The following is a 13,659-nucleotide window of genomic DNA, read 5'->3' as shown; positions in this document are numbered from 1 at the left end:
CCCCTATTCGGCTATAAATCCATTTATTCCCTATATTGCATAACCGTTCAAGTGCGATTCTGAAAAGTCATCTCTGGCCTCACACGAACAGAGCCACATTCCAGCATAGTTCCCTCTGCCACTTCCTTTGCGACCAATTAGTGCAATGACAGAGCAGTAGTCACTATCTGATATTCCTAGATAACACTCCGAGTTCTTCAACAAGATAAAAACTCAGCAAACCTGGAAATCCCCGCTTGCTATGTTTTGATTAGTAATAGAACTCTAATGAGCAACTGATAACTATCACTTCCTAGTGACATCTTTAATTGACGTCTTATGTCCAGCAAACTTGCGTCAAACCCGGCACCTGTCAGGTATAAATATTACCAACGTTGCCTTAAGCAATGCCTGTTGTACGAGCTACTGAAGCCAGCTGCCTGCACGACCCCGTGTTGGTAAATCTAGCACTCTGTCGCTGCAGCCTGCTATCCTGTGGTGGTGAAGCTGCTGATACCATTATCGCCGCTAAAGCGCGAACTATGGTGCAGTACGCTTAAGGAGCTGAACAGCCGTCCCTCTGCGAAGACATCCAGCAGATTCCAGCTGCCCGCGGACGCTGTCCCCCCTCCTTCCTCGACGCGCTGAAGAGACCCGCTGCCTTTCTCGTGCAGAGAAATCCAGCCACGGCATTTCCGGTTTACCCTCGCGGGTGACTGGGATATCGAGAGAGACCCCTGAAGGAGATACCAATCCTCCATCATTCTATTCAGAGGTATGGTGTTGACTAAACCCTTAGACGAGAATTCTTGAAACAAACCTTGGCAAAACCAACTTAACTTAAAGCTACTTACTTACTCCCCTTCCACGTGTTAGGCTTAGGTCAGGCACACTGGGGTAGGCTTAGTTAGAAGCACCAGTTGAGTATGTTAGCCTAATGTATATATGACTGTATATATGTTTTATTACTTTTAAACCATTGTATGGCTAAGAAACCATATCAATGCTTTTACAGTTCTATTTCGCAATACTTATCTTACTGTACGTACTTTTTATAATAACAATTATTGCAATTGTGGCAATACATTTCTCTTGTACGAGAAGAAAGACTGTTCAATAAATGTTAACCCTTTATTGACAAACGCCCGTCTCTCTATTCTCTACATCTCGTGAAAGTAAACTGCACTAGACTGACTAGGTGAAATACATGTCTATTGTTTCACACGACCCTAGAGATTGACTCTTGATCTGAGGAGCAAAGTTGTCATGTTGCACGGTTGTTGGAAAGCTGAATCCCTTCTTGTCTGTGCCAAGGAAGCTGATCACTTCCTATGCAGAGAAGAAAGTTTCCAGTGACCTCTGAGCTAGTTGGTAACACAACCCAATTAAGTTTAGCATAGTCAGTGGAGGCCTGGAATTTCCGCAGTTCCACGTCGATACTACTGTTTATGTTATTCCAATGCGCAGGGCCTAGTGGGAAACTAGGAACTACACTACATGGCGCCCAAATGTTTGGTAAGGCGATAAACTAACGCAAGACTTTTAGAGTAACTCAGTCGTGCATATTTCACACCCCTTTCTCCCGTAAATACTCCAATAGACGTCTGGAGTGGGTGAAAGGTTAAAATCCGCCCGACCTTAGTAGGAAGAGATTCCTATGTAAAGCTCTGGTTTATTCAACGTTGAAGGATACAGTGTTCCAAAATATTGTGCACCTAATCTTTGTCTCCTTGGAGACCTACTCTGCAAACCTTGCATTTTTACAATGCCAGAAAATAACGGAACCACTGGGGGCGCAGCAGATGCGACTCAGCAGGGTCCCGAGTACACAGACCCGGATGCTATTATCATCCCGGTCCACTTAAGAAGATCTATAACGTTAAAACTTATAGAAAACGGACTGACACCTCAAGGTGGTAAGGTAATTTTCGTGATAGAGGCTCACGAATATCGGCAGACAGAGGTATTCTATTCATGGATAAACTTTCCAGCGGTAAACGCTATAACAAAAGAGTTTCACTATTACAAAATAGAGGAACCTCCGGGAGAGTACGCTCCTTTCGAGGAGATTGAAATCCCACTTAAATTTCAAGAGCACCTGCTCTGGTTTAATGGCGCCCTAAAACACACTGATCAAATAACTAGGCTCGGTCCACTAGGTAGACCAGGAGCCACGTGGCCGGTTCTAGCCAGCTACACACCACATCCTGACATTGCAAAAATGTCAAAGGAAGATCTCTTAGTTAACATAGGAGAATTAACAAAAGCTTATAGAGAGTTAGTAAAATTATTTATTAAAAATAATTCAAACACTCCTAAAAAGAGCTGGGATGGAAATAAACAATCCACTCCCAAGGAAAAAGTTTTCCAGTCCAGAGGAAGGTCTCCTCGACGGAGGGAAAGAACTCCGACTCGAGAACGCCAGTCTCCCCAGAGGGAGCCCTCTGAGAAAAGATATAACCTTAGAAATAGGGATAATCTGAAAAAACCTGATAGATATCAAAGTATTGATACACGTCCCTCTCGATCTCTTCCACAGAATTCGGAAAGAAGAGGACGGTCAGACCCAGGAGAGCACACCAAGTCCAAAGACAAGGAACCTGCTCAAAATAAGAAATCTCAATTTCAGAAAAAGAAGGTAGCCAGTATTAGAGTAATCAACCATGCCGAGAATACTGAGGACACAGTTGAAAAACGGGGAGTGGGCATTGACAATGTTGGACAGTGCAGCAGAAATCAGTATAGCGCGCAAGATCTTGATGAGTCATCTGGAGACAGTGGACACGAATGAATACATTCAAGTTGAAACTGCCGACGCCAGACTTAGCGAGCCCCATAAAATATACGAGATAACATTGCGTATAGAGGGTGATAAGACTAGGAAGATTAAGGGTCTATTTTGGGATAAGCTCTCAAAAGGCGATGATATTCTGTTAGCTGAAAAAGATTGGCCCCCAGAGTTTGTCAGGGAGTGCCCTCGTGGCGAAGAAGTGATTATGCCTGCCTTCTCGAATCACATTCCGATTCACAAAAAATATACATATGCAAGGAAATGGGCAGTGGCCCAGGCACCCGCGTTGTATAAAAATCATGTAGGATGGGATGAGGATTCACCTCCTCACAAAATCCAATTAAAAAGTGAACCAACTGCCCAACGGCAGTATCCCATAAAGCAAGAAGCTAAGAAACAGGTCAGGGAGATCTTAGATCAACTTGAATACCAGGGGGTGATTGAAACATGCACCTCTCAAATGAACAATCCTTTGTTTCCTGTCTCCAAGCCAGACAATTCATATCGTCTAGTTTTGGACTACAGACATCTTAATACATGTTGCAAAACTTTTGCAGTACAAAACTCGCATAGTGCAGCCCTAATGAATAACATAGTTAGGAAAAAATATAAAACGACATTAGACATTTCTGATGGTTTCTTTTGTCAAAACATTGCACCAGAAAGCAGGTATTTGACCGCTTTCTCTGCATTTGGGTCGCAGAAAAAATTCTGTCGACTCCCACAGGGGTTCAAGAACAGCCCAGGACTATTCTCAGCTAGGGTAACAGAGTTACTACAAATCTATGATGATGAAGCATTGTCTTACGTAGATGATATTTATCTCACAGACGACGACTTGGATACTCACTTGAAAAGAGTGAACACCATTATACTTGGGTTCGCAGCAGAGGGTTACAAATTCAACTTTAAAAAGTCCCGAATTGCCCATCTGACAGTACTATTTTTAGGGTACGAATTATCAAGTGAAGGGAAAAGCCTAGCGGACAACTTCTTAGAGAAGTGCGCTGTACTCCAAGCTCCAAAAACGCTGAAGAATTTACAATCCATATTAGGTTTTCTGAATTTCGGAAGAACTTACATACTAAATTACGCAGAGAGGGTTAAACCTCTCTACGAACTAATTAAACCTGATTTTAAACAAATCAAATGGACTCAAAAACACACAGAAATTTTGAGATCACTGCAAACAGACATGTTAGCAAAAACAAAATTAGATACACGTGACAACACGATCGATCTTGTAATCCGAGTCATCCCAGGAAGATGCGGATTCACATACCTGACCTCTAATGAGGGAGAAAAGGTACCAATTTCAATAAAATCTCACTTGTACACACAAGCAGAAAAAGCATTCAGTCCCACAGAAAGAACTGTGAAAGCAGTGCAAATCGCATTAGCAAATGAACGAGAACTAGCACACGGCAAAAGGATTAATATCCTCACAGCGGAATCCGCCTTCGAGGCGCTATTCATCCCAGTAAACCTGCCTACAGTGTCACTGGATCCGAAATGGATACAGTGTATAGATTCTCTAGGAGCGGAAGACGTGAAATACTATTTCGCCCCGGAATTTGAAGAACTGAATGATTTAGAATATGAAGAAGAATATCCTCTGCCAATCGAAATTCTGCCTCTCCGACAATACGCCTGTATAATCTATACAGATAGCTTTGTACAGCATTTCAACGTAGAGAGAAAATCCTACAATGCAGCGTGTGCGATCATTAAAGGTTGTTGGCTGTGCGGTAAATTCAGACCGAAAGTAACAAAAACTGAATCTGTAAGAAACTGTTCGGTTCAAAGAACTGAAATCAGATCTTTAAAGATGGCGCTCGAAAATGCAGAACGTGAATTCCCGACACTTATAGTGTGCGATTCTCATTTTTGCGTCAACTCTTACAACAATAAACTGCAGAGTTGGATCGAAAACGACTACAAAGATGACACAGGTGCCACAATAAAGCATAAATTGCTCTGGAACGAGGTAGCTCTTTTAAGTAAAGAACTACAAAAGACTCACGTGATTCACGCACAGAGTCTTCAACGTGATGGCGTTCACGTTGCAGGGAATTCATTGGCTAATACAGCCAAAGCGGAAGCAACTAAACCGGCTTCCGTAGCCACAAAAAAGCGTACAGATAAATACATAGACGGGGAAACCATGCTGGCAGTAAAAACGACCGTAAAAGGCGACTGTGCAGCATTACCCGTAAACTATCCACTCAATTATGCATACATAATCGATGCAAACTCCGTTCCTTTTGCTCGAATCCCTGGAGTGGGGGACAGAGTAATTCCAAACAGGAGCAGGAGGGGCTTCCTCTTACTGGAAGAACACATGGGGTTGGGTCTGAGACACCAAACAATCAAAGCCTCTCTGAAAGAATTACAATCAGAGTACTGGTGGCCAGGAATGAGTATAGATATTCAATGTTTTGCTCAAAATTGTGAACTGCAACCGAGATCGCAGAAACGAACAGGCCAGTGTAGTTTCAGGATCCCTTCTAGACAGCATAAGGCGGTCTATCTGCGCAATCAAAGAAGAGAAGCGCGTCCCAGTGTACACCATTAAGACGAAAAGCACTTAAAAAATGAGGCCTCCAGCGCTCGGCTGACGCTAGAACGGTTATGAAAGATTTGCGAGTCCATATCGGCATATACGCAATTACCACGTTCCATTCTGACCAGGGTCCTGCTTTCAGCTCTCGAGCCTATAAGGAGGCCATGGCCAGCATGGGAATTGGGTTGCGGTATTCTTGTCCGTCATACCCCGGAAGGGAATAGTGTGGTAGAAAGAAAAAACCGTGACATAAAGCAATCTATAACAGCGAAGGTATTAGGTTCAGGCGCTGGGTGGGTCAAACATTTAATAAGTGTCCAGACTAGTCTTAACAACATGCCAAGAAATTCTCTAAAAGGTTTCAGCCCATACGAACTATTGTTCGGAATTAGAATGCGAGTTCAGGACCTCGATAGTCAGATGTCAGTGGTACAAGAAAAAACAACAGACTTTGACATCAAAGATCGTTTGGCTGTTTTACAGGAACTGAATGAAACAAGAAAATCATTAAGCAACATAAAGTTAAAGCAACAGCCAAGTACCACTGACGAGGCACCACCCGCAACAGCCCCAGCAAGGCCTGTCTGGATTCCAAAGATTGGGGATCTAGTCAGAGAAAAGATCGCGGTGAAGAAGGAATTTGGGCCTTCTTACAGAAAAGCAGTACCTGTCTTGGCAGTCACCGGAACAAGATCAGTTGTGCTACCGCCCCTTGCTGGTAAAAAGGAGAACAGAGTCGTGTCTATCGATCTGGTAAAACCACAAGCATGTGGCCTATAATCAACAGTAGGCCCAGTGGACTCCCAAGAAACAACAGAATACCCAAACTTGCAACAATCCAAGAGGTTCAAACTGAAAGACTAATCACATTCGATCAGCCTGCAGTGCACAATGAAGGACTATGCAATAATGCCATGGAACTCGTGCCTCTTGAAACACAGATTGAAACAGTTCGTCAAGAAACAACACCAGTCTACAATGATGTGGCATCAGAAAGTGCTACCGAAAGACAGATTGAAAGAACAATCCCATCAATTGACAGAACTGCCTCTGGTTATTTCATCAACTTCGACAACTTCTCTGAAGATTTAAACGACCCCGAAGTGATGCCAGAAACTAAAAAGTCTTTTAAAGAAAAAGCAACAGAACTCTTTCATCAACTGAAGGAAATCTACCTAATTTCCCCTTGGCTAGAGTTCTGGTTCGGTCTAGGTGTATTTTTCCTCCTGCTTTGGCTCATCATGGTACTGTGTTTGGGAAAATTCATTGAAGGAAAATATATTACAATGGACACAGCAAGTCAGAACATCAACCTAGTCCTGAAACCACACAGATCATCCCACGTGAAGAAAAGAGAACTGTCAACAGTAAATGTTACAGCAATTCCAATACCTGGTGGGGTAGTATGGGAGAAAACAGACTATGAAATCTATGGTCCGGTCGAAATCCTGAAGTATCCTCATCAACTAAAGGTTTCCTTAAGTGACTTTGTGACGCCTAGTACATTCTCTGATGATTGGGACTTTAACAGTATTAATGACATGATGTCTGATTTAGTAATGTCAGCTAGATTCACAGATCATGATTATTTACAAGGTTCATCTAGTTATGAGCAGTTATTCTGTTACACCCACTATGGGGATCATTACTTGCATAAATCTGCACAGCCTAGAAATGTTTTTATGTATAATCAATGGGAACATTGTTCTACACCACCTAAAAGCAGTTCTAAAGCATTTTTTGAGAAATTCAAATACTTCTCAGGGTTTAACACCAGTGATGCAGAAACGTTTTATTATAAACTGTTAGATAAAACAGGAATGAAAACAATGCTGACAAAGCATTTTATGACAGAATGATGACATTTGGTTTTGATTATTGGAAAAATAATATTGAAACGAAAACAATTTGGGGTACAAAAGATTGGCAGGTGCAAGGCATAGAAGCACTATTTAGAACCTGCATGATACCAGAACAAATGTTAGTTTTAAATGACACAATACACCAAACATCTTGTCTGAATGGAAATTACCATACACTCATTCTTGCTATAGTGACAGTGACAAAAATGTATTTCTTAGTGGTGAAAATTGTAAACATTCACTAAGCGGTATACTTTTGTGTCAGGGTATTAATTTACACGGAGCATGTGATGGAAATTCAAACAACCTTTCATGCCACCAGCTAGTCACACCTGCAACTCAGATAGAGCCCTTCTTTATGCAACTTTCGAACGGGAGTTACATTCTTAGAACGGATCACAGATGTTGTGGCCTCGTGCCAGGGAAAAGTTATCTAGTAGAAGTAACATCCATGGTCAAATGCTGTATGCAAGCATTGTTTCCGAGTGGGCCTCCAGACATAGTGACTCCCATCTGGCCTCGTCTGAATCTCTATTCTATACGAATTGATACATTAAGCAAAGTGAAATCTGTACTTTTACAGACAACAGTGCCTATAACGTCATCTAAAGAGACGTATGATCTTCTAGTTGCAAGGACAGCTACTGAAGTTCATGACCTTTTATCAACAAATTGCCCCGTGCATTTCGGAGAAATGTTCAGACAACTCCTTAACATGTCTAGTGCAACAAGCATCCCAGGCATATTTAAGACAGTCTTTATGGGACTGCTAACACCCTTCCAGGCAATTTTGGGAATCTTTCCTAATTTTGTGCACTCCATTTTTGGCGGCATACCATTATTTTTGGGACTCGTCGCAGGGATTCTATTTTTGACCCTCCTGCTTCGTTATGGCAAGCCTCGACTCAGACATAGCTCCCATGGGAATGGAAGAGACAATCCTAGCAATGCGCAACGGGACAGGATAACTAACGTCCTTGGATTGGCCAGGCTGAGAGATCTAAACATGACCTGGTTCCTTTCATTCAGACCGATATGGCAAAATTGCATTTTACCTGTGCTACGGTGTATGCTTTGCGGCGATGAATGCGTGTTGGACATCTGTCTTTCACTTCCATCAGCAGTACCAATGGACGTCGATACTTTGCTCAGTCCAATAACGGCTCACGCATTGTGTTGTCCCCAGCGGCTACCAATCCTGATGACGGCATTCGTGGAGACTCCTGTACTACAGCCAAGTGGTAACAGTGGAGCGAGTGACAAAAGCAACATCATCCAGGTACAACGTTCTGTGAGCATTGCTGGTCCTGCCTTCGATGACAGCAATCATTCTCACACCTGCCAAGTTACAGCGCTATCTAATTTGGTTGAACTATCACCTGATTTTGTAGACCAATTCTTTGAGAGCCTGTCTGATACGATGTTCTCACCCGTACAGAAACAATAACTTTTAGAAGCTTTCCGACACACAGCGTTCCCATGAACTCTGAATTCGGCCTTCAGTTTTGATCAACAAAAACTGCAAAAAGCTTTGGAACTCTATGTTTCCCCGTTCAAGCATTAACATTTTTTTTTTGATTTGGACAATTTTTCTAATATTGACCTTTTTTGGCACGAACAATTCTTTGCTTAACGTAAAAACTATTCTTAGAGAACAGAAGCTTCACACTTCTATTTCTAAACACATCTAGAGACATAACAACATTACACCAGCCTCTAGCACACATGTTATTACAATGCATTTTTATGTGATGATTTATCTCGCCTTTTTTCTGTCAGAGATACTTCATGTGTAATTCCTTCTGCATAATCGTTCATTGATTTCATATGCAATAATTTTTTGAATGATTACTATGCTTTAAAAAACGTACAGTACCTAAATTCATGTATTACAAGTACGCCTATTTCGAATGCATTTATGTATTTTGGGGTGGGCAATGTTACACATGCATCTAATTGCTTTAGTTTTAGTAATTTTGATGGACATTAACCCGTGGAGTGGGTGTTGCGTGTTTATCTAGGTTCCTGATCGATACTGTGACCTTATGCCCCATATTCGGCTATAAATCCATTTATTCCCTATATTGGCATAACCGTTCAAGTGGGATTCTGAAAAGTCATCTCTGGCCTCACACGAACAGAGCCACATTCCAGCATAGTTCCCTCTGCGACTTCCTTTGCGACCAATTAGTGCAATGACAGAGCAGTAGTCACTATCTGATATTCCTAGATAACACTCCGAATTCTTCAACAAGATAAAAACTCAGCAAACCTGGAAATCCCCGCTTGCTATGTTTTGATTAGTAATAGAACTCTAATGAGCAACTGATAACTATCACTTCCTAGTGACATCTTTAATTGACGTCTTATGTCTAGCAAACTTGCGTCAAACCCGGCACCTGTCAGGTATAAATATTACCAACGTTGCCTTAAGCAATGCCTGTTGTACGAGCTACTGAAGCCAGCTGCCTGCACGACCCCGTGTTGGTAAATCTAGCACTCTGTCGCTGCAGCCTGCTATCCTGTGGTGGTGAAGCTGCTGATACCATTATCGCCGCTAAAGCGCGAACTATGGTGCAGTACGCTTAAGGAGCTGAACAGCCGTCCCTCTGCGAAGACATCCAGCAGATTCCAGCTGCCCGCGGACGCTGTCCCCCCTCCTTCCTCGACGCGCTGAAGAGACCCGCTGCCTTTCTCGTGCAGAGAAATCCAGCCACGGCGTTTCCGGTTTACCCTCGCGGGTGACTGGGATATCGAGAGAGACCCCTGAAGGAGATACCAATCCTCCATCATTCTATTCAGAGGTATGGTGTTGACTAAACCCTTAGACGAGAATTCTTGAAACAAACCTTGGCAAATCCAACTTAACTTAAAGCTACTTACTTACTCCCCTTCCACGTGTTAGGCTTAGGTCAGGCACACTGGGGTAGGCTTAGTTAGAAGCACCAGTTGAGTATGTTAGCCTAATGTATATATGACTGTATATATGTTTTATTACTTTTAAACCATTGTATGGCTAAGAAACCATATCAATGCTTTTACAGTTCTATTTCGCAATACTTATCTTACTGTACGTACTTTTTATAATAACAATTATTGCAATTGTGGCAATACATTTCTCTTGTACGAGAAGAAAGACTGTTCAATAAATGTTAACCCTTTATTGACAAACGCCCGTCTCTCTATTCTCTACATCTCGTGAAAGTAAACTGCACTAGACTGACTGAGTGAAATACATGTCTATTGTTTCACACGACCCTAGAGATTGACTCTTGATCTGAGGAGCAAAGTTGTCATGTTGCACGGTTGTTGGAAAGCTGAATCCCTTCTTGTCTGTGCCAAGGAAGCTGATCACTTCCTATGCAGAGAAGAAAGTTTCCAGTGACCTCTGAGCTAGTTGGTAACACAACCCAATTAAGTTTAGCATAGTCAGTGGAGGCCTGGAATATCCGCAGTTCCACGTCAATACTACTGTTTATGTTATTCCAATGCGCAGGGCCTAGTGGGAAACTAGGAACTACACTACACTTTGTTTAACGTGTTCGTTGAGGTTTACAGGTGGTCAAGCAGTAAGCACACACTGCATAAACGGCTGTTATTATGGATTCTGTTGTGTGGCTAGCACTCCTGTAGCATCTCAAATGCTTCACAGCACCTTTGGTGGGACTGAGAACACGGACATCTTAAGGATTTTGGGGGCTCTGGGCCAAAAGTATTTTTGGGGCCCTGTTCAGAACAGTTCTTAATTTATAATCCAATTTCAGCTCTTTCATGCCCTCTTTGGCCAGGTCAACGCACAATTTTTAGACAGGTGGAGCTAATGCAGGCTAAACCTACATTATGCCTATTGGTCGATCAGAGTCTGAAGCAACAACTCTAAATCAGAGTCCACTGTGTGATTTCCTATTTTCTCATAATGTCCGTGCAAGAAGATGGTGACCACAACCCAATAAAGTAGCCATGGTGCGCTGCCAATTTTCCTCTTGCATCCAGTGGGGCACAAACTCCGTAAATGAGGATGTGGGAGAAAATCAAAGTCTGACCACCATGTCAGATGGCAGGGAATACAATGTGTGTGTCTGCTGCACATTCTTTGTTCCTTACCCTCCTCGTTCATGTTGTTTGCCAGCCCCATATTCCCCTGCTGTTTTAGAATGTTGCACTTCACTTCACACAGTCAGTAAAATTATTTTAAAATGAGCTATTACACAGTCAATGCTGGCTGCCTTATAGCGCTTTTGAAACTTTTGTTTTATTCATTAAGTTGCTGTTGTGCCCTTGTCTACAATGCAAGAATTGTCTCCAGTTATAAATATACTTGTTCGTTGGGTTATGACCCGTGGGTCTCAGTGGTCAGTCAGATCAAAGGGAGGTGTAGCAGCATCCGACACTTCAAGCATCCTTGACGCTTTATATATTTTTGAATATTTATACCAGTACGCTTGAGCAGACTTTTTTGGGATCGGGTTCAAAGTGTGTGATGTTCAAAACTGTCCAAAACAGATCTTCCGTTTATGGTGCGTCTGTAATCCCATTCAATCCATTGCCAGCTCGGGGTCCTCTCACTCAGATGTGTTAATGCTGCAAAATCACTCTGTGTTGTGTCGCATTAATTCTTGAAATTGTAGTAGATGAGTTAAGGCAAATAAAAAGTCACTCTGTAAATATAATTGTTATTGTTTATTTTGCCATGAAATCAGATAAAAGACCCTTCAGTCACCTGTGAGGTTTAGTTTTTTATATTTATTTTTTATTAAATAATAGGAAGTCCCTGTCACCTGCTATACAATCCATCCTACATTTTAAGATCCCTTTTCTTGGATTTTTATTCATCCATTCACACCCCTTTACGTTAACATAGCCATAGCTTTACTGTACAGTTGCTATAAAAGCTTATAATATGATATACTATGCACTTTTTTCTTTAAATAACAACTCCACTGCAAACAAAAAACATAAATAAAAAATATTGCCATTTAAAATGCCAGTAGCTCCAACTCCAACAAATGCCAGACCAATTGCATTGGAAATGCTTGTTCTTTTTAGACCCTCATTTGAAAAACCATCCTCAATGTGTGATGACGTGTGTCGTGTATTAGTTGGCACAATCGTCAGGATCTGCACAGGACACCAAACGGAGGTTGGAACACTTCTTTATTAGCTTGTGTGTTCTGTGTGTCTCGGCACGTCTGTCCTCGTCTTGTCCTCTACTGTCCACTTCCTGTCCGTCCACAGGAAGTCATGTCCAGTGACCTGGTCACTGCCCTGTGGCCCACAGGGTCCTAGTGCCCTACGTCAGTGGTCACTACATCTCCCCCCTTGTCACAAACAAAGATCTTTGTCACATGTACAAATTCTTGGTACATTATCCACACAGTGATGAGAAAAGAAAAGGGGAAGAAGAAGATAGATAGATAGGGAGAGAGAGAGAGAGAGAGAGAGAGTGAGAGAGAGAGAGAGAGAGAGAGAGAGAGAGAGAGAGAGAGAGAGAGAGAGAGAGAGAGAGGCATTGGTCTGCGATACTGCGCACTTTGCTTTGTTTCTGGCATTTTCTTTCTTTTCTTTTGCTGCCTTTGTACTTATTTTCTTTCTGTTCTTTTGTGTTCTTTTATTCTTTTTTTTTCTTTTATTTAGAGTTCTTTCTTGGTGTGGCAGTGTTTCTCCTTGTTCCCTGCTATTTTCTCCTTATTATCTTCTCTTTTCTTGACTTTTTTGGCTTCTTTCGTTTTTGCCTGCCCTTCTAATGGCTGCCCTTTGTTTCCTCTTGTTCTTTCTTGTTTTGTCCTAGTTAAGATGGCCGCCCTTGTTCCCGCGAGATTTCGCGATCAAAATTTCGCTTTTGCCTGATCTTAAAATGGCCGCCGCGTTGATGCAGCGTTTCTATTGGCTTTCCTGCCTTATTTCAAAATGGCCGCCGAGATTTCCCTTTTCTCGCGAGACTTCTTGTTTGATTGTCGAGCGCGATCGCCTCGCGCTTCTATTTGGCAGTGGCGCTGCTCCTGGGCGCTTCTTACTGCACTTTGGCAGCTCTTGTAGGACGCTGATCGGGGTGGGCTCCCGTGTAGCTCCTTGCGTCTCCGTTGCACTTCCTCGATCGTTGTGCTTCCTCGGTCGCGTGCTGTTGTGTTCTATGACCTTCGTCGCCAGATGTCGTGTATTAGTTGGCACAATCGTCAGGAACTGCACAGGACACCAAACGGAGGTTGGAACACTTCTTTATTAGCTTGTGTGTTCTGTGTGTCTCGGCACGTCTGTCCTCGTCCTCGTCCTGTCCTCTACTGTCCACTTCCTGTCCGTCCACAGGAAGTCATGTCCGTGACCTGGTCACTGCCCTGTGGCCCACAGGGTCCTAGTGCCCTACATCAGTGGTCACTACATCGTGGCACCTGCCTTCTCAGGTTGTTTGCACAGCTTGAGTCTGTTTGTGCTTTTAGAAGTCTGTGAATCACCTATTTCGATGAATC

The sequence above is a fragment of the Lissotriton vulgaris genome, chromosome 7, assembly GCF_964263255.1.
Source record: "Lissotriton vulgaris chromosome 7, aLisVul1.2, whole genome shotgun sequence".
In the NCBI taxonomy this organism is placed as follows: Eukaryota; Metazoa; Chordata; class Amphibia; order Caudata; family Salamandridae; genus Lissotriton; species Lissotriton vulgaris.
This window is presented reverse-complemented; position numbering follows the sequence as displayed.